The sequence below is a fragment of the Nicotiana attenuata genome, unplaced genomic scaffold, assembly GCF_001879085.1.
Source record: "Nicotiana attenuata strain UT unplaced genomic scaffold, NIATTr2, whole genome shotgun sequence".
Classification (NCBI taxonomy): domain Eukaryota; kingdom Viridiplantae; phylum Streptophyta; class Magnoliopsida; order Solanales; family Solanaceae; genus Nicotiana; species Nicotiana attenuata.
Window position 1 is genome coordinate 56,899 of NW_017672367.1, and position 19,182 is coordinate 76,080.

Sequence of the window (19,182 nt, forward strand, 5' to 3'; positions counted from 1 at the left end):
GTTGCTTACCAATAACAGTAGTCACAGGTTTTACTGTTGACCTTTGGCAAACGAGATGAGTGATTTCCTGGCAAGAATCTGCAATCCCTTCTCGCTCATATGACCCATTCTTTTGTGCCACAAATCTGCAGAAATCTCATCTTGTGCCGCATTCAATTCACCTTGGCATATTTCTGCATTTGTCCTGTACAACGTGCCACGAGCAACTCCCATTGCAATCACCAATGATCCCTTGGTGAGTCTCCACTTTTGATTTGCAAAATAGTTCTCGTATCCATCTCGGTCTAAAGCAATTCCCGAGATCAAATTCATCTGCAAATCAGGTACATGTCGCACGTCCTTTAGAACTAATGTGCATCAGACATTTGTCTTGATACAAATGTCACCAATCCCCGCAATCTTTGAGTAACTTGTGTTACCCATTCTCACAGTTCCAAAATCACCTGCTACATATCTGCAAAAAAGATCTCTTACCGGTGTGGCATGGTAAGATGCCGCTGTGTCAACCACCCATTCCGACTCTGGACCTGACAGGTGCATGCATTTCTCTTCCTCATTTATAAAGAGGACAACATTATCATTATTTTGCACCATGGCGGTTGTGTTGTCGTCATTCTTCTGGCCACTGGTTTCACCTTTGCCCTTCCTTGAATTTGGGCAATCTCTTTTGAAGTGACCTGGTTGATCACAATTGTAGCAATTTCTGGCTCTTGATTTGGATCGGTTCTTTGACTTCCCACGAGCTCCGGATCTACCATAGTTGCTCGAACTCCTTTGATAACTCCTGCCTCTACCTTCTGTGATGAGAGTCTGTCCTTGATTTTCAGGCTTCTTTCTCATTTTCTCATTGAGTAGAAGAGCCGATGTGACATCTTTTAACTCAATGGTGGTCTTACCTTGCAGGATAGTTGTTGCCAAATTATCATACGAAGATGGCAACGAGTTCGATAGCAAGATGGCTTTATCTTCTTCCTCGATTTTCACTCCGAGGTTGGCGAGCTGTGTGATTAGTCCGTTAAACACATTTAAATGTGACAAAAAATTTGTACCTTCACCCATGTGTAGGGCGTATAACTGCTTCTTCAGGTACAATTTATTTGTTAGTGTTTTGGACATGTATAGGCTTTCCAACCTTGTCCAAATGCCACGTGCGGTGTCTTCATCAATGATGTTATTTACCACATCATCTGATAAGTGCAACCTGATTGCACTAGCAGCTCTTTCATCCAAGTCAGTCCAATCCTCAGCTTTCATGGCATCAGGCTTTTTGGCATCAGCATCTAGTACCTTGTGTAATCCTTGTTGGATAAGCAGATCCCTCATCCTTCTTTGCCATGTTGAGAAACCGCTATCTCCGTTAAACTTTGCTCCCTCGTACTTTACTCCGGACATTTTTTTTCACCGAGTATAGTACTAGCGACAGTGAAGAATATTTCTATGAACGAGCAGAACCTGTGTTCTGATACCAGTTGTTGGTGATAAACCCTCCACAGAAATAATATTCACGGTAATAACAGAGGAACAATAATGTAGTACCGAGATACGGTAATCAACAAGAATAAAAAAGAACAACAAGGACACAAAGATTTTTAACGTGGAAAACCCTTCTGAATAAGGGAAAAACCACGAGCCCGAGAGGAGCAAAGTATCCACTATAATGAGGAATTTTACACCTAGTATTCCGAGTAAAATACTTCAGGGACCACTATACACTCAAAAAAAATAACCCTCTTTTAAGATTCCCACCTCACTACAATATCGCTCACACTCTTTATTTTTCCTACGCAGTCTATTTCTCATAATGCCTGAGAAATACTCTCTGCAACTACTGTGTTACTTTTCTTTCTCTGTGTGTTAAATGAAGAAGTCGAGAACCTCCTTTTATAGGGTGAAGTTGTCGTCCACTTGACCAATCAGGAGCATTGGTTCATTTGCAATTTGAATTGCAACTTGCCAATTTGCATTCTTGCAAATTGTTTGACAAAACCGATTCGGAGATTTGGAATCTAACTTCATCATCTTCTTTTTTTTCCTTTTCTTTATTATTATGGGGATGGACCCCACACTACTGTCATACTTTGGAACAAAAATACCTTTATTTTGGATGGAGTGCCACGTGGCAGCACCAGATTAAAATGACCCATTTCTTTTTTTACCCAATCTGTTTTAAAAAAACCAACTACCCGACCCCCCTAAAAAAACCACCACCCCTGGCCTTTTGACCCATTTTCACCCCACTAAAAATACAACCTAAACGAATTAGAACCCCATTTTACCTTACCCCCTCCGTTGAAACAGAAAGAAGCGATTTATGCAGCGTGGTTCGGAACTGTTATCTGCAGTGATTTTCTTGGTTCTGAACCAATTATGTATGTAGAGTTGTGGACTGTTTGCTGCAGTTTTTTTCTTAGTTTTGGACTTGTTTTCTGCGGGTTTTAGTATACCTTTATGGGGTTCAATACGCTGAAATATGCAGCCTTGTTTGAATTGTGTTCTACAATATTTTAGTTATAGTTCTTAACTATTTTGTGTTGGTTTTAGTGAGATGAAAAAAGAGTTAATAGGTGTTTGACCAAAAAGTATTAAGCTTTTTAATTAAACCAATTAATGATTAAATAGAGGATAAATTTTAGCCAAACATAATTGACTTTCGATCTAGACATAATGGATATTGAAATTAGAGAGACCGAGTTTATGCAACATTTCTTTAGTATGATTGAAAGACATTAAACATAAATAATAAGCTTACATCTTTGATACATTGTTCCGTATTTGTAAAGGCAAAGAAGATAAGGAAGAAATCTTGTTGATAACTATGAGATCTAGCTTTATTGATTCAACAATGGAGATTACAAAGGTTTGTAACCCAAGATCTAGGCTTCTTCCTTTGTTCCTTAGAAGTCTCTCCCGTGTCTTCTCTTTCTTCTCTCTCCTCTTTCGGGTCCCCCTTTCTTCTGCTTTGTCCTCCTTTTATAGATGTTGTCCATTTCTCCTTTTACCCAATTGTCCTTAACCAGCATGCCCTCTCATGACTGTACTCTTCCTCATTCACCCAAGTATTACATTCCGCCGTGTGAGCCTTCTGATGGCTTGATCTCGGTAGCGGTCGTGATACACGTCGCCATTACGCCTCGTGGGCACGACCATGGCTGGGTCGAGCTCTTACCACTCCCTTTAATGATATCATCTGATGGTCAGATTTTGACCCATACAGTTAGTCCCTCCGCCCGTTGGGATCGTCTTTTGGCGAGCTCAATAGGCGGATCCTGTTGATTCAAGAGTTAGGAGAAATCTGGACATTATGCGATCACGGGGTCCTTATGGCGAGGCGGCGACGTGATGCTTCAAGGACCTTACCGGACCGTTACGTCAGTTCAGAGACGGATCATCACGTCGATTCAGAGTACCATGAATGCCCGTTATGCGTCATTATGGCGCATGTTTCCCAGGCACCGCATCGTTTCCTGTGCCCTTTCAATTTTTTGATTGGCGGCTCTCGGGTTTCCTGCTCAGGACATTGGTGTTCCTATAAATAGGGGGAACCCTCCATTTGATTGTTATGCTTTTCAATTTACCTGATAGACTTTTACAACTTCTACCTTCTTCAGTATTTCATACTTTTGCTTTCGTTAGAACTCGATGTGACCATTCTATCTATTCCTTCATCGCTCTTGTTTATTTCGATCAAGACAGACAAATGGCTGGTACTTCTTCCCAGACTGATAGATTCGTCGAGGCTCCGGTGCCGGAAAATGACGTACCCCTTCTTGAAGAGGGAATGGAGGTGGCGGAAGATGAGGGATTTCCGATAGTGGACGAGATACTACCCCGTCCGGGGAAATTAAGGACTAACTTTAACAGCCCTGCCGGAGACGAATCGGAACCAGTCCCTTCCACCATGGATGAAGCGGCGATCACGGTGCTCAAGGCCAAGTGGGGAATCCCAAATCATATCGAAATGGTACCGTCGGCGGGGAAGGACATCGTACATTTGCACCGCCAGGGGTACTGCGCATTTTACGCGTACCCTTTTGTTATCGGGTACACGCTTCCTCTTCCCTCTCTGGTGGTGGATTTTTGCCGCTTCTACGAAGTGTGCCCGGCTCAACTATCTCCGTACGCATACAAACTCTTCGTCATCCTTATCAAGTACGCGGAGCTGGCCGGACGAGGAATTTCCTTGGGGCATATGCTTCACATCTTTGCCCCTCATCTTCTTTGGGGTACAATGATCCATATGCGCCATCGAGATACCAAGAGTTTGATGGCGAAGATGGACGATAAGGCTAATCGCCGCTTCTGGGCAAGCTACTTCTGTGTGCAGACAGAGCACCTTGTGGCGGATTCGGTTGGGTTTCCAGAGACGTGGAACTTCGCTCATAAGTTTTCCTTTATTTTATGATTCTTCTTACGGGGACCGTCGATCGTTCTCCTTTAGGTGATATTGCTAAGGACTTGTTTTTGCTTTTGCAGCCGAGAGACTACCTCCCCTGCTAGTTGATGATATCCGCGAGTGGGTGAGCGCGATTCTCCCCCATACAATGGGGATTCGTGAGTGGGCGTCCTTCCATGAGAAATATGGGCGTAAGCCTCTCATTGGTGAGTCGACCCGCTGTAATTTTTCTTTATTCTTTTCCTTACGGTTTGGCCTTGTCGTTATATAATCGTCTTCCTTTGTAGAGAGGGAGGGTGCGAAGGACGAGGGCTTCTCCGCACGTATTCTGTCAGCCGGCGCCCCTTGCCCGGCCTGCATCGAGAGCTAACGCTCAGTCTGCGCCTGCAACTGAAGCCGTGCACGCGGAGACTACTCCTCAGCCAGAGACGCCGATTCCTGCTGTCCGTTTGATGGGCGAATCTTCTCGCACCGATAGTGGGGAGGCCCCGTCGAAGAGATGACGGGTGGTATTGGAAGCGGCTCCTCAGGCCGAAACATCTTCGAGGGGAGACCTTGCCTTGGCGGTGCCTGAAACTGGCGGTGGGGCCAACCCCGCCACAGAGGCTACACCTGTTGTGAGCGGTCAACGGGCTGGTGTGGCAGAGAGACGGAGTCCCGAGGCTGCAGTTGCTGTCCCTGGCGGCCCTTCGACATCCCGGTCGAACCGTACTTCTTCTTCGGCCGAAGAGAGGGGAAAAGGCGTCATGGTCGATGATTACGAGTCTGAATCTGACATCAATCTTGATGACGTTAGGATGTTCGAGGAGGGCTTTACCCGAATTATAGTGAGAGCGGGAGGTCCCTCCCGAATACTAAAAATTTCGTCGGACCTCAACCTTCTGCGAGGCACAGTGGATTTTTAGCCGCAATTCGACCTTCTATGCTCTGCCGCAGAAAGCGGAGCTCTTCGAGATGTTAGTGACGTCGAATTGTCACGCGGCATGGCCAAGATGGGTCTAACGGTAAGCTCCATCATTTGTCGATATTATTTTTTTTTGCTTTGTGACCTTGATCTTTACCGACTCATTTCTTCTCTTTGTTTTTAGTCTTACATGCTAGATATCGAGAGTGCTCGTAGAGCCGAGACTCGGGCCGTGATTTTTCTGAAAATGCTTGAGAAGTATCGGCGGTATCGCAACAAATGTCGCGAGATGCACGAGTGGCTCAGGGCGGGTACTGGCACCCAATCCATCAGGGAAGAGTTGGAGAAAAGGGATCAAGAGCTGATGCAGTTCATCCGAATATGCAGCGAGGTGGGCAAGGGGGTTGCCGCAGAGTGCGAGGACCTTCAGGCGAAGGTGTTGTCTCTACAAGCCGAAATCGAGCGGAATGCTACCAGAGTTAAAGCTTTGAGTGCAGAATGGATGGGGAAGTTGGCTGAGCTGGAAAAGAAAGTGGCCGAAATGGAGAGTGCCGAGGAGGCTCAGTCATTAGCTTTGGCGAGGGCGGCGGCGTTGGAGGATACTATCCGTGTCCTTCGATCTGAGCAGGAATCTGAGAGGGCTACGGCCACGCTGAGAGAGGTGCGGCTTGAGGAGCGTATTGGTGATATCGACCGGGAGGCTTCGAGCCTAGGAGACCGGGTCGTGGCACTCGAGGCCGAGAAGGAACAGCTGTTAGCCCAGATCGAGTCTGCCTCTGTCGCGGTCCCACGCTGCCTATATGAGTTGTGGGTCCATGCTGAGGCCCAGCGTGATATTTACAAGGGTTTGTGGGAGGCGGGAACTGTCCCGAAGGCCACCTTTGAAGACGCTCGGGCAAAGGCACGCGAGGCTTGTACTGCCTGTGGGTACGACCCCGTGACTCCGGAAGCTAGGGATGGCATTGATATTGGGGGCGAGCTCCGTTCTGATGATGATGATGATGTTGGGATGAATGGTGGCGGAGATGATGCAGAGTGAAGCTTTTGCTGCATCCTATGTACTTAGTTCCCCTCTTTTTTTGTTCTTTCGTTGTTTACTTTTATCTTTTTTCAGGGGCCCGTTTCGGCCCTGTCTAAGGTGCGGCTGTCGCGCATGTACATTTGAATAGAACAGTTATTTCGTCCTCATTTGTGTATCTTTTGATTTTCACTGTGATGAGTCCCTGACTCTTTTGATTCCGAGTTCGAACTTGTGAGTTTAGGCGAGGTCGACTTCTGATTTGCCAACTCAGGCGGGAACAACCTTAATTTAGACGAGGTCGAATTTAGATTCTCCATCTTGGGCGAAAATTCTGACTTGCATACTCGAGCGGGACCGAATTTCGACCTACTAATTTAGGCGAAGTCAATTTCTCCATGTGTGTTCGAGCGAGGTCGAACCTGAGGTCGCCCTCTGGGCGGAGTCAATTTCTGACATATATTCGAACGACGTAGGAATTATAACCAGTTGCGAATTCGGGCGAGACCGAGCCTTCCTTTCGCATGGCGATGGCCACCGGCCGTAGGGTGTTATTTCGAGCAGGGCAAAATAATAACCCGTTGTGATTTTGAGCGAGGTCGAATCATCTTCTGGCGAAGGCCGATGACCGTAGGGGTGTTATTTAGAGCAAGGTCGAAATTGTAACCCGTTGTAGATTCTAGCGAGGTCGAATTCTTCTCTAACGAAGGCCGATGGCTGTAGGGGTGTTATTTCAAGCAAGGTCGAAATTGTAACCCGTTGTAGATTTGAGCAAGGTCGAATTCTTCGCTGGCGAAGGCCGATGGCCGTAGGGGTGTTATTTCGAGCAAGGTCGAAATTGTAACCCGTTGTAGATTCGAGCGAGGTCAAATTCTTCGCTGGCAAAGGCCGATGGCCGTAGGTGTGTTATTTCGAGCAAGGTCGAAATTGTAACCCATTGTAGATTCGAGCGAGGTCGAATCCTCTTCTGGCGAAGGCCGATGGCCCTAGGGGTGTTATTTCGAGCAAGGTCAAAATTGTAACCCGTTGTAGATTCGAGCGAGGTCGAATTCTTCTCTAGCGAAGGTCGACGGCCATAGGGGTGTTATTTCGAGCAAGGTAAAAATTGTAACCCGTTGTAGATTCGAGCGAGGTCGAATTCTTCGCCGGCAAAGGCCGATGGTCGTAGGGGTGTTATTTCGAGCAAGGCCAAAATTGTAACCCGTTGTAGATTCGAGCGAGGTCCAATCCTTTCCTGGCGAAGGCCGATGGCCTTAGGGGTGTTATTTTGAGCAAGGTCGAAATTGTAACCCGTTGTAGATTCGAGCGAGGTCGAATTCTTCTCTGGCGAAGGCCGATTTCGAGCAAGGTCAAAATTGTAACCCGTTGTAGATTCGAGCGAGGTCGAATCCTCTTCTAGCGAAGGCCGATGGCCGTAGGGGTGTTATTTCGAGCAAGGTCAAAATTGTAACCCGTTGTGTCATCTCGTTGGAGATCATTACTCGTCGCCGTGTTGTTTACGTGTGTGTCGGGGCAGATCTCAGTTCGCTTTAATTTCACTTTCATTTGGAGAGTACCTTGAGTTTTCCTGGGTGAGTCCCAGTTTGCTCAATTTTATTTTTATTGGAGAATGCCGCGTGTTTTTGTCACGACCCAAGTTCGCCCTCCGTGAACATGTCGTGACGGCACCTAGTCCCTACGACTAGGTATGCCTAACAATGCGGAAGATAAACCATAATTGCGGAAGAAAGCAAATAAAACTGAACTAGAAAAATAAAACGGTGTTTAAGGTGCCGCTCGGCACATACCACAACAGTTTCTCGAAAGCTAAAAAACATTCCCAAAACCCGGAAACTCACAAATCACAAGCTAAGAGGATACATAAGGGGCTCTGACTCAGGAATATCTATACAAATGAGAAATACTGGAAAAGCTATACTTATTACAGAAAGCTGGAAAGGGACTCCTCGGTCTGCGGACGTAGCAGATATACCTTGAANAATATCCATCTCCAACTCACGGGCCATGCTGGACCTGATGCTAGGAATAAGCCCCTCAATGAACCGGCGAACCTTCTCGCGAACAGTAGAAACCAAGGCTGAGGCATGTCTAGCCAAACTGGTGTAACGGACAGCATATTCCGAGACGGTCATAGCACCCTGACGCAAATGCTCAAACTCCGCGCGCCATGCATCCCTGAGGCTCTGAGGAACAAACTCTCTCAGAAACATATCTGAAAACTGGGTCCAAGTCAGTGAAGTTGCCTCGTCTAGGCTGTCTAACTCATAGGTGCGCCACCAATCATAGGCGGCTCCTCGAAGCTGAAAAGTAGTGAAAGAAACCCCGCTCGATCCAGAGATACCCATAGTACAGAGAATACGGTAACACTCATCAAGAAACCCCAAGGCATTGTCTGATGCTAATCCACTGAACACCGGAGGATCATACTTCTTGAACCTCTCTAGTCTCATCTGCTCCTGCTCGGAAGCCGATGATATGCCCTCGGGCAGAACTGGTGTCGCAGGCGGCGCAGGAATAATCTTTGGGAACTGCTCGACATGTGCTCGCTGCTCAGGAGTGCGGGCGGCAGGAGTCTGTGCTCCTCCCCCGGCCTGGGATGTGGCTGCAGCAAGGGGAAGCAATCCTGCCTAAGCCAAAGTGGTGTACATACTCATGAACTGTGCCAAAGTCTCCTGAAGGGCTGGAGTAGTAGTGGCAGTAGGCGTGTCAGGTGCCTGGACTCCAGCTGGGTCTACTGGTGGTACCTCGGCGGCAGCTCACGCAGGTGCTCTCGCTGCACCACGTGCACGTCCTCGAACTCTACCCCAGCCCCGACCTTCGACGGCTGCAGCAGGGGGCGCGGGTGCCTGATCACCTCGGGTAGTACGTGTCCTCACCATCTGTAAGAGAGTAGAAGACAGAGGTTTAGGATTGTGGATGTCAAAAATCTCGCACGACAGGGAAATCAAATGAAGTGGAATTTTTCTAACGGTTACATAGCCTCTCGCAGATAAGTACAGATGTCTCCGCACCGATCCACGAGACTCTAATAAACCGGCTTGTGATCTGTGACTCCTATGAACTTAGAGCTCTGATACCAACTTGCCACGACCCCAATTCGCCCTCCGTGAACATGTTGTGACGGCACCTAGTCCCTACGACTAGGTAAGCCTAACAATGCGGAAGATAAACCATAATCGCGGAAGAAAGTAAATAAAACTGAATTAGAAAAATAAAATGGTGTTTAAGGTGCCGCTCGTCACATACCACAACAATTCTCGAAGCTAACAACATTCTCAAAACCCAGAAACTCACAAATCACAAGCTATGAGGATACATAAGGGGCTCTGACTCAGGAATATCTATACAAATGAGAAATACTGGAAAAGCTATACTTATTACAGAAAGCTGGAAAGGGACTCCTCGGTCTGCGGACGTAGCAGATATACCTTGAAGTCTCTACCGGTTCGCCTCCTTCCAAGGCTGACAGAACTGAGCGGAAGTACCTGTATCTGCACAACAAAAATGTGCAGAAGAGTAGTATGAGCACACCACGGCGGTGCCCAGTAAGTATCAAGACTAACCTCGATGGAGTAGTGATCATAGGAATAATGGAAACGACATATAATAATGTAAAGACTGCATGGATGACCAAAAATGCTACAATTCACAATAAGGAAAAATACAACAAGTAACAACGAGAATATAATAAATGATGATACGAAATGACGACAGAATCACAAATCCAAATCCTAAGGTCACAACACAGCAAGGGGGAAAACAAGTCAATAACTCATATCCTACAATGATGTTCACAAAGGTCTTACTCAACTCTTTCCACAATTTCACCAAGTCTCGGACAAACCACAACTCGCGAAGACCCGGTATCTGAAAATCTAACAATTGGCATCCTGTGCCCCATCAATCTCATGGTCATGCTGACAACTAACTGGCTAACTAGGGCCACTCTCCCAAATATAGTGGATAACGAGGGCGTACCTCCACCCTTAGCAATAAATCAGGAGGAATTCATCTCTATTAGGAGTGTTCGGCTACGTGTATGCTTGTGCAAGTGTTTTTAACAAGAATTCTACCACTTAGAAAACATAAAAAAGCGGAACGGACCGCACGTCCAAATGTTTCCTCACAACTTCCAAGCGGTAACGCTCATACAGGTAAGCAACCCACAATCACAATATAAAACAAATAGGAATGCCTCTACAGGTCGTCACAATTCTTTACAATCAACCCCTGACATAGCCCACCTTATTACGCCACTTGTGCAATTAATAACATAATAACCACCGCCTTATTTCTCCACAGGTGCATCACAATGTTCCCACCTTATTCCGCCACATGCACAACCCACATATAAGCATATAACATATCCCGCCTTATTACGCCGCATGTGCAACACATCAATAGCAACAATAGCACGGCAAAGGCCTCGTGCAACCCTTCAACAACAACTGCACGGTAGAGACCTCGTGCATCACAGTACCAACAGTCGTACGGCAGAAACCTCGTGCATCACAGTATCAACAATCGCACGGCAGAAACCTCATACATCACAATATCAACAACCGCACGGCAGAAACCTCGTGCATCACAATATCAACAATCGCACGGCAGAAACCTCGAGCATCACGATATCAATGCAACACAACAAATGACAATATATATGCAGGAACAAAGCAAGAGGATCAACTCAAGAAATTCCGTTCACCAAAAGACGGTACAACTAACTCACAAGGAATAACCGTGACAGAGAAATACTACGCGCAATAAGAACAACTCAACAAGGGAGACATAATATGAAACAACGATTCCATAACACTAAGTTCAACAACAAGGAAGTTAACATGAATCAAATAATTACAATCAAGGAAATTTCAACTAAACATGGGATATCTAACTTCTTTCCAATTAAGACCAATAAATCACGCGAGAGGTAGAATAATGCTTTCCAGATAAAGACAAGCAGTTAGGAATGCTAATGTGACTACAGAAGGGTAATTGTCTACAGTTAAACAAGTAAAAGTCAATTAGGCAACAAGAATAACCAAAAAGGACAGATAAATTCCAAGTAAATCATGTAGAGGTGAAACTAATAACAGGAAACTCAATCATATCAAGAACAACTTCATATTCGATGATTACAAGGATCTAAGAGCCTAAAAGGGGCAATTTTCCACAAATAAATCCGAGCAGTCACTCGCCACCTCGCGTACAAGGAATACAATCAACAAGGAAGACTCAAATCCTAAGGGGAAGTCCCCCACACAAGGTTAGGCAAGATACTTACCTCGAACCGGCTAAAATCAACTAGCAACCACGTTCTTGCCACGAGTACTCGACTCCAAATGGCCCAAATCTATTCAATTAAATAACACATTGTAAATAACATCTCAAGCAACTGACTATACTATTTAATTCAACGCTAAAGCGTGAAATTAGGCAAAATGACCAAAACGCCCCTCTGGCCAACGTCTCGAAATCGGATAATTTTTTACATTTTCAGAACCCTCGTCCTCTCACGAGTCTAACCATATAAAAATCTACCAAATTGGAGGTCAAAAACCCCCTCAAAACTCAATAATTCGGTCTATGAAGTTCTACCCATTTTTCATTAAAAATCTGAAATTAAAGGAGAAAATTAAGAGGAGATTCATGAAAATTGGTCTAAATCGAGTGAGAAGCACTTATCCAAGTCGCCCAGGTGAAAATCCCTTCAAAAATCGCCAAGAACCGAGCTCTAGAAGTCAAAAATGTGATAACAATGGTGAAACCCTCGAAATTGGAATTTAATCTGTCTGCCCAGAAAATTGGTCATCGCGAACGCGGAAGAAGAAGGAAAAGTGAAGGTGTTCAGTTACTCATCGCGAACGCGACAACGAGTCCGCGAACGCGAAGAAGAAGAATTTGAAGGCCCAAGGACTGCCCTTCGCGAACGCGTGAATCTGCACGCGAACGCGAAGGGTGAGACAGCATAACTACTCGAACGCGTGATGGTAGACGCGAACGCGGTGAAGGGAGAGGCAGAGCTTCGCGAACGCGAGGCTCTAAACGCGAACGCGAAGAAGGATTTTCCAGGTGGCCAAGATAAGCCTTCGCGAACGCGAAGGCCATATCGCAAACGCGAAGAAGGAGTACCAGAAGCAGCAACAGCAGTTCAAAAGCAAGGGGAAATGACCCGTAGCCCATCCGAAACACACCCGAGGCCCCCGGGACATCAACCAAACCTACGGACATATCCTATAACACCATTCAAACTTGTACCAATCCTTAAACCACCTAAAACGACGCCGGAAACTCGAATTCAACAAGGATTTGAGCCTAAGAACTTCAAAATTCATCAAAACACGCTTTCGATCAAAAACCTTACTAAAACACATCCGAATGACCTGAAATTTTGTACACACGTCCCAAATAGCATGACGGAGCTACTGCAACTTTCGAAATTCTATTCCGGCCCTCGGATAAAAAACTCACTATCGGACCGGAAACTTCAAAAATTCAAACTTCGGCATTTCAAGCCTAAATTAGCTAGGAACCTCCAAAATACATTCCGAACACGCACCCAACCCCGAAATCACCTAACGGAGCTAACAGAACCGTCGGATTTCTATTCCGAGGTCGTCTTCACACAGTTCTGACTACGGACCACTTTTCAACACTTAAGCTCTCATTTAGGGACTAAGTGCCCCAAAACTCTTCGAAACTCAACACCGAACGTCCCAGCAAATCAAAATAGCAGAAATGAACTTAGAGGAAGCACTTAATAGGGGATTGGGGCGTGAATTCTAAAAACGACCGGTCGGGTCGTTACAGTTTTATGGGCGAGTCCCGGTTTGCTCAATTTTGCTTTTACTTGAGATTGTTTTCCATAGTTGATGTGTACCGTGCCATTTCCGTTATTTGTGATATGTTGCGGCTTAGGGGGTTTGGCTCGGTCATTACTTGCAAGATGGCATGCTACAGAACCATTTCTGGAGTGTTTTAGCGGCGTTTGTCCCTTGTTCGCATACCTATTCAAGTGTTTGCGTTCCTGTTTCGAACCAAAAGGAGTGAAAAACCAAAATGAAATTGTTTGTTACCTCGGCCTAGCAAGCCGGTGAAGGGAGGAGCGAAGTTGTAGGGTGACACGCTCCGACTAGTACTTGAACAGTGGTTTCTGTTTTGGCAGCCACATTTAGCTTCGCTGTCTAACTGCGTCTAGACTCCTTATGTGTTGGGCTTACCTCACCCGTTGGGACATCGGGGCCGAGTCCTAGTCCGATATGCGTAAACAATAAGGGAAATATGTCATGCTTTATTTATAAATCATCCAGCATGCGTGATATGAAATTAGTGCGGGATATGCCCGGTCTTCTAACGGGTCGTGCGGTAGGTTATCATCCCTTCCTCAGGGGTGGAAGTACGGGTCGATATACAGGGCGAATACACCGCATGGGATTGCAATTGTGCCAAGCACATACTGACTGTGGTTTTACTTAAATCGTGCACATGACTCGCTAAGCCTACCGTTACGGGCGGGGCATGGGTTTTGTATAGACATCGGTCATGATTTTTATTTTGCGTAGAGATCTGACCTAGATTGACACGGTTATTTCAAGAACTTATCTACCATTCTATTTAGGTTGGCGTTGTCACCGAGATGGTGAGGTTGTAATAGCTTGGAAGCAATACTTGGCTGGTTCTAGATCTAAAGAAAACTAAAGAATTTGGCTAAGAAATCCCCACAGACGGCGCCAAATTGTTTGACCAAAAAGTATTAAGCTTTTTAATTAAACCAATTAATGATTAAATAGAGGATAAATCTTAGCCAAACATAATTGACTTTAGATCTAGACATAATGGATATTGAAATCAGAGAGACCGAGTTTATGCAACATTTCTTTAGTATGATTGAAAGACATTAAACATAAATAATAAGCTTACATCTTTGATACACTGTTCCTTATTTGTAAAGGCAAAGAAGATAAGGAAGAAATCTCGTTGATAATTATGAGATCTAGCTTTATTGATTCAACAATGGAGATTACAAAGGTTTGTAACCCAAGATCTAGGCTTCTTGCTTTGTTCTTAGAAGTCTCTCCCGTATCTTCTCTTTCTTCTCTCTCCTCTTTCGGATCCCCTTTTCTTCTGCTTTGTCTTCCTTTTATATATGTTGTCCATTTCTCCTTTTACCCAATAGTCCTTAACCAGCATGTCCTTTCATGATTGTACTCTTCCTCATTTGCCCAAGTATTACATTCCGCCGTGTGAGCCTTCTGATGGCTTGATCTCGGCAGCTGCCGTGATACTCGTCGCCATTACGCCTCGTGGGCACGATCATGGCTAGGTCGAGCTCTTACCACTCCCTTTAATGATAATCATCTAATGGTCAGATTTTGACCCATACAGTAGGTATTACAAATAAGATACAAAATTATGTCTTATGTGATGTAGTTTTGGTAAATTATTTAAGTGCTTTTAGTCTTTGATTTCCAGTTTTGCAAATTATCAGTTGATTGTGAAATGCTAGAATAGAGATATGGAAACGTACTTGAGGCTGAAATGCAACAACAGCAAATTTTGAGTCATACTCCAGTTTTCCCTTTAATACGACAGCTCTTTTTTTGTCCTTTTTTTATTTGCTTTCTGTAAGGTTATGCAAAACTTTTTTGTTGTTATCTACGTCTAAAAGAGTTGTAATAGCTGCTCGCCGCTCGGATTACATTTGGTATAGCTCTTGTGCTACTTGAATCATATGCTTCTTAACAAAGAGAAGAAAATATCAAGGTTAGTTAAGTGAGGTGAAATTTGGGTCGGGTGGTGGTTTTTTTTTAAAAGGATCAGGTTGGTGCTGCCACGTGGCACTCCATCCAAAATAAGGTTATTTTTGTTCCAAAGTATGACGGTAGGGATATAGATTACCCAATAGTATAACGAGGAGTATTCTTAGACCAATTTTAAAAGTACACAGTATATTTGGCCCTTTGGCGTTTATAATAACATCAACTAGTAACATGATAAAAATAATACTAACTGTATGTTATAAAAGATTAAATTAAATTTATTCTGTAAAAAGATTCTGTACGTCAGTGAAAATAACCTAGTTTCAATTACTTATAATATTTAAGAAAAACAGAGTGTTTGCACCAGCCATGTTTAAGCATCCACGTTATGTTTTCCACTGATTATAAAACGACACCATTCTACGGCGAAAATCTAGCTGGACCGCGTATGTTTTATTTATTTATTTGAAAATACAATCTCGTTGTTATGAACAATAAAAGAAGAAGAAGAAGAATATTGCACAGAAAAGTAGAGAGAGAGAATTCATATTGATTTGGGATGATTTACAATGGAATAGGACCCCTTTATTTATAGGGGAGGGTGACTTAGCCACCAAGTAATAAACCCTAGAATCTCTCTAAATATAGATATTCACCATAAATAAAATTCTATTTATAACACTCCCCCTTGAATGTCTATTCAACAGATAATGTGCCTCGTTAAAACCTTAACTAAAATAAAACCCAATGGGAAAAAAATTCTAGAGAAGGAAAAAGAGTACACATATCTAACAGTACGCCTTTTGGTTGCCTCGTTAAAAACCTTACAAGGAAAACCCAGTGGGACAAAATCTTGTAAGGGAAAAAGAGTACAACGCGTATTAACTCCCCCTCATGAGAGCATCACTTTCACATCCTTAAGCATTTGCATTCCAATCTTGTGCACCATCTTCAAAAGATCTTTGGTAGATATTTGATAAACAAATCAGCCATATTAACTTGAATGAATATATTGCACCTTGAAATCATCATTCTTGATAGAGATGAATTGTCTTCATATGATCTTGTTGGAATCGTCAGTTCAATATCTTCACATAGAGGTGAAAACTCTTGCTATCATATTATCATGCATATAGTTATAGCAAGATACATTTGTGCACAAATTGCATTCAGGAAGTAGTACTTCAAGATCAAGAATTCTATATGCTTTAAGCAATTTAAATCCTTCAAGGATTTTTTTAGTCATATAAGCCATATAATAGACTTTAGATGCATATCAAGTTTTCATGTCATGCTAGACATATAAGATATCGAAAACTGATTGCACATACCATTGACTTTATACTTACAAGTGTTTGAACTACATGTTCAAAACTACATGTCTTTCATATGAAACCAATTCTATTCGAAATTGTTTCACCGGACTTAAGATCCTCATATATATTTAGCGCTATCATAGATGTCGTCGACAAACATTTTATATCAGTTCCAACCTCCTTATTTTTCATAAAGACATAACATAGAGATCTCTTCATTCATATTTTCAGGTACCTGAATCTCTCTTGAGATTTTATGAAGCATTATGTCATATGATCTTCTAGATCACTTGCCTCATTTATTATAATCATTTTTGATCATTTGCTCATCTTCTTTATCAAGAAGTTGATTTGAAACCGATTTGTCTATATGCTTTAAGCGTACTATAGACTTTGTCCTTCTTGGACTTAATATGAGCATTTGCAATGAGAATATAGTTACTTTCTTTGGGCCAGCAAATGCGTCTGGCATGCTTTGCAATATATTGCAAATGAATTATCCTTTTATGAACTTCAAGTTCATATTATCTTATTCGAGGATCGAGATGTATAAATAATAATTCATTCCATGTAACTTTTTCTTAATTGTTTATCATGTATCCCCCTCATGTTAGAAAAACTAACTTGGTACCTCAACTTTGAGAATCCATCTTTGTGCGTTATGGTGTTAATCAAAATATACACCGCACATCAATAATAATAAGATGGAATTATTTGGTTCCTGACCCTGAACCACTTGTGAGGGGAAAAATAATATACTTTGGTATATAACGTATATTAAACTGATATAGATGACTTTGTTCTCATAAGCAATTGTTTAGCTATTAAGTAGAGGCACTTAATAAATTATTTTGCTAAATCAACTGTGATGTAAATCAACTTATTAAGATGAACTTCTTGAATAGAAAATCTGGAAATTATGCTCGAAATTAAATTATTGAGCAAGTTACCTCGCAAAACACCATGTTGCGGGTTATTAATAATCGCACATGTAACCATCTCATAGATGCATCTTATGTGGTATACATGGCAGGTGAATAGGCCCATATTAACCTTTGATATTTCCAGCATTCATGGGATTCAATCCCAATTTTAATTGGTATATTAATTAATGAGAACAGGCAACATAATAGAATTCGTAAAGAACTTTCTAGTTCTTTAATATTTACCCATGTGAATTCTCTTTTATTTTTGCACATCATACTTAAATTGATATGGGTAAACCAATTATGCCAACTGAATAAATTATCAATATCGATAAACTTCAGGTTTACACCATGATATGTGCAGTTATGAATAAACTCCAAGTTTATTATGATATGGGTTTTATATCAATAAATATCCACTTCATTGTGGTATTCTTTTGTTTATGTAGTACAAACTGGAGAATAAAGCGGGTTGCTTTTCACATACATATAACCCAGCTACAAGTTGTAGTAATAGAAGATATTAAATCTTTCCTTTATTTATAGTCTCAATATAATCAACCACTTTCGCGTATACTTTGGAAACTGAATAAGTTTCTTTGAGACTTACTACAACACAATACCTTATTGGTAATCAATTGTGTTTCTCCAAAATAGTAATAATTGGCTCTTCCAGAGCTCTCAATTAATTTGGTACTACCGCATATTCATCAACATCCATATGGTGAATATCTCTTTTAAAGAGAAAGTTATACCATTATGGTTATAGTCAAAATTATATGCAAGATCTGTTTCTTGCATTACTGTTGTCTTTTAATAATCATAATGCCAAAATATTTTTGCATACAATAAGTACTTGACCAATGACCATTCATGCCATAATAATGACATTATTTTTTTATATCATCTCAAACCTCCTTCTAGAGGCGAGTGTGGTATATTCACTACCACTAGCATGTTCATATTCTTCCAAGAATGAATATGTATTCATAAATAAGATGTTGTCACATTCACATCATGAATGGACCATAATCATCTATATGTGCTTTATAAAATCTCATGTCAAATCGATGACAAATATTACTTTCACAGAGTGAAGGATTATTTTGAGAATCCTTATTATTCTCATTATCACAATGATGACGATTATAATTTCGTCTATTGCCACGTCTACATCCATTGATACCTTCACGGTAATAATTTTGTCTTCTTTCAGACTTATCACATATTGCTATCACATTCTCTTAAGGGAATGAGAATGGAGCAAATTCAATGGGACGGATTTTCACTTCTTGTGCTCACGATCATACATGACTTTGATCATGGCAAGACATAGAAATTTTACCACTTTGGGTAGTTATAATTTCTTCCAAACTCCATTAGAGTTAAAATCAAGATTTATTGTCTTTACTTGTATTTAAAATCAAATTATAGAATGTCAAGAATCTAAAAGAGAAAATTAAAGTAAGATACTTACCTTAAATTCAGAATTTAATCATAAAGGAAGTTCATGGAACAATTGACAATCATTATGCTCAATCCCAAAGCTTCTACTCAATTGGTTAGAGTCTCGTGCTGATAACGTGTTATGAACAATAAAAGAAGAAGAAGAATATTGCAGAGAAAAGTAGAGAGAGAGAATTCTTATTGATTTGGGATGATTTACAATGGAATAGGACCCCTTTATTTATAGGGGGAGGGTGACTTAGCCACCAAGTAATAAACCCTAAAATCTCTCTAAATATAAATATTCACCATAAATAAAATTCTATTTATAACACTCGTGCATTATTTTTGTCATTATATTTCTTTTTCGCCAAGATCATTATCAGTCCTTAGATTGCTTATACTTATGTGTTATTATTA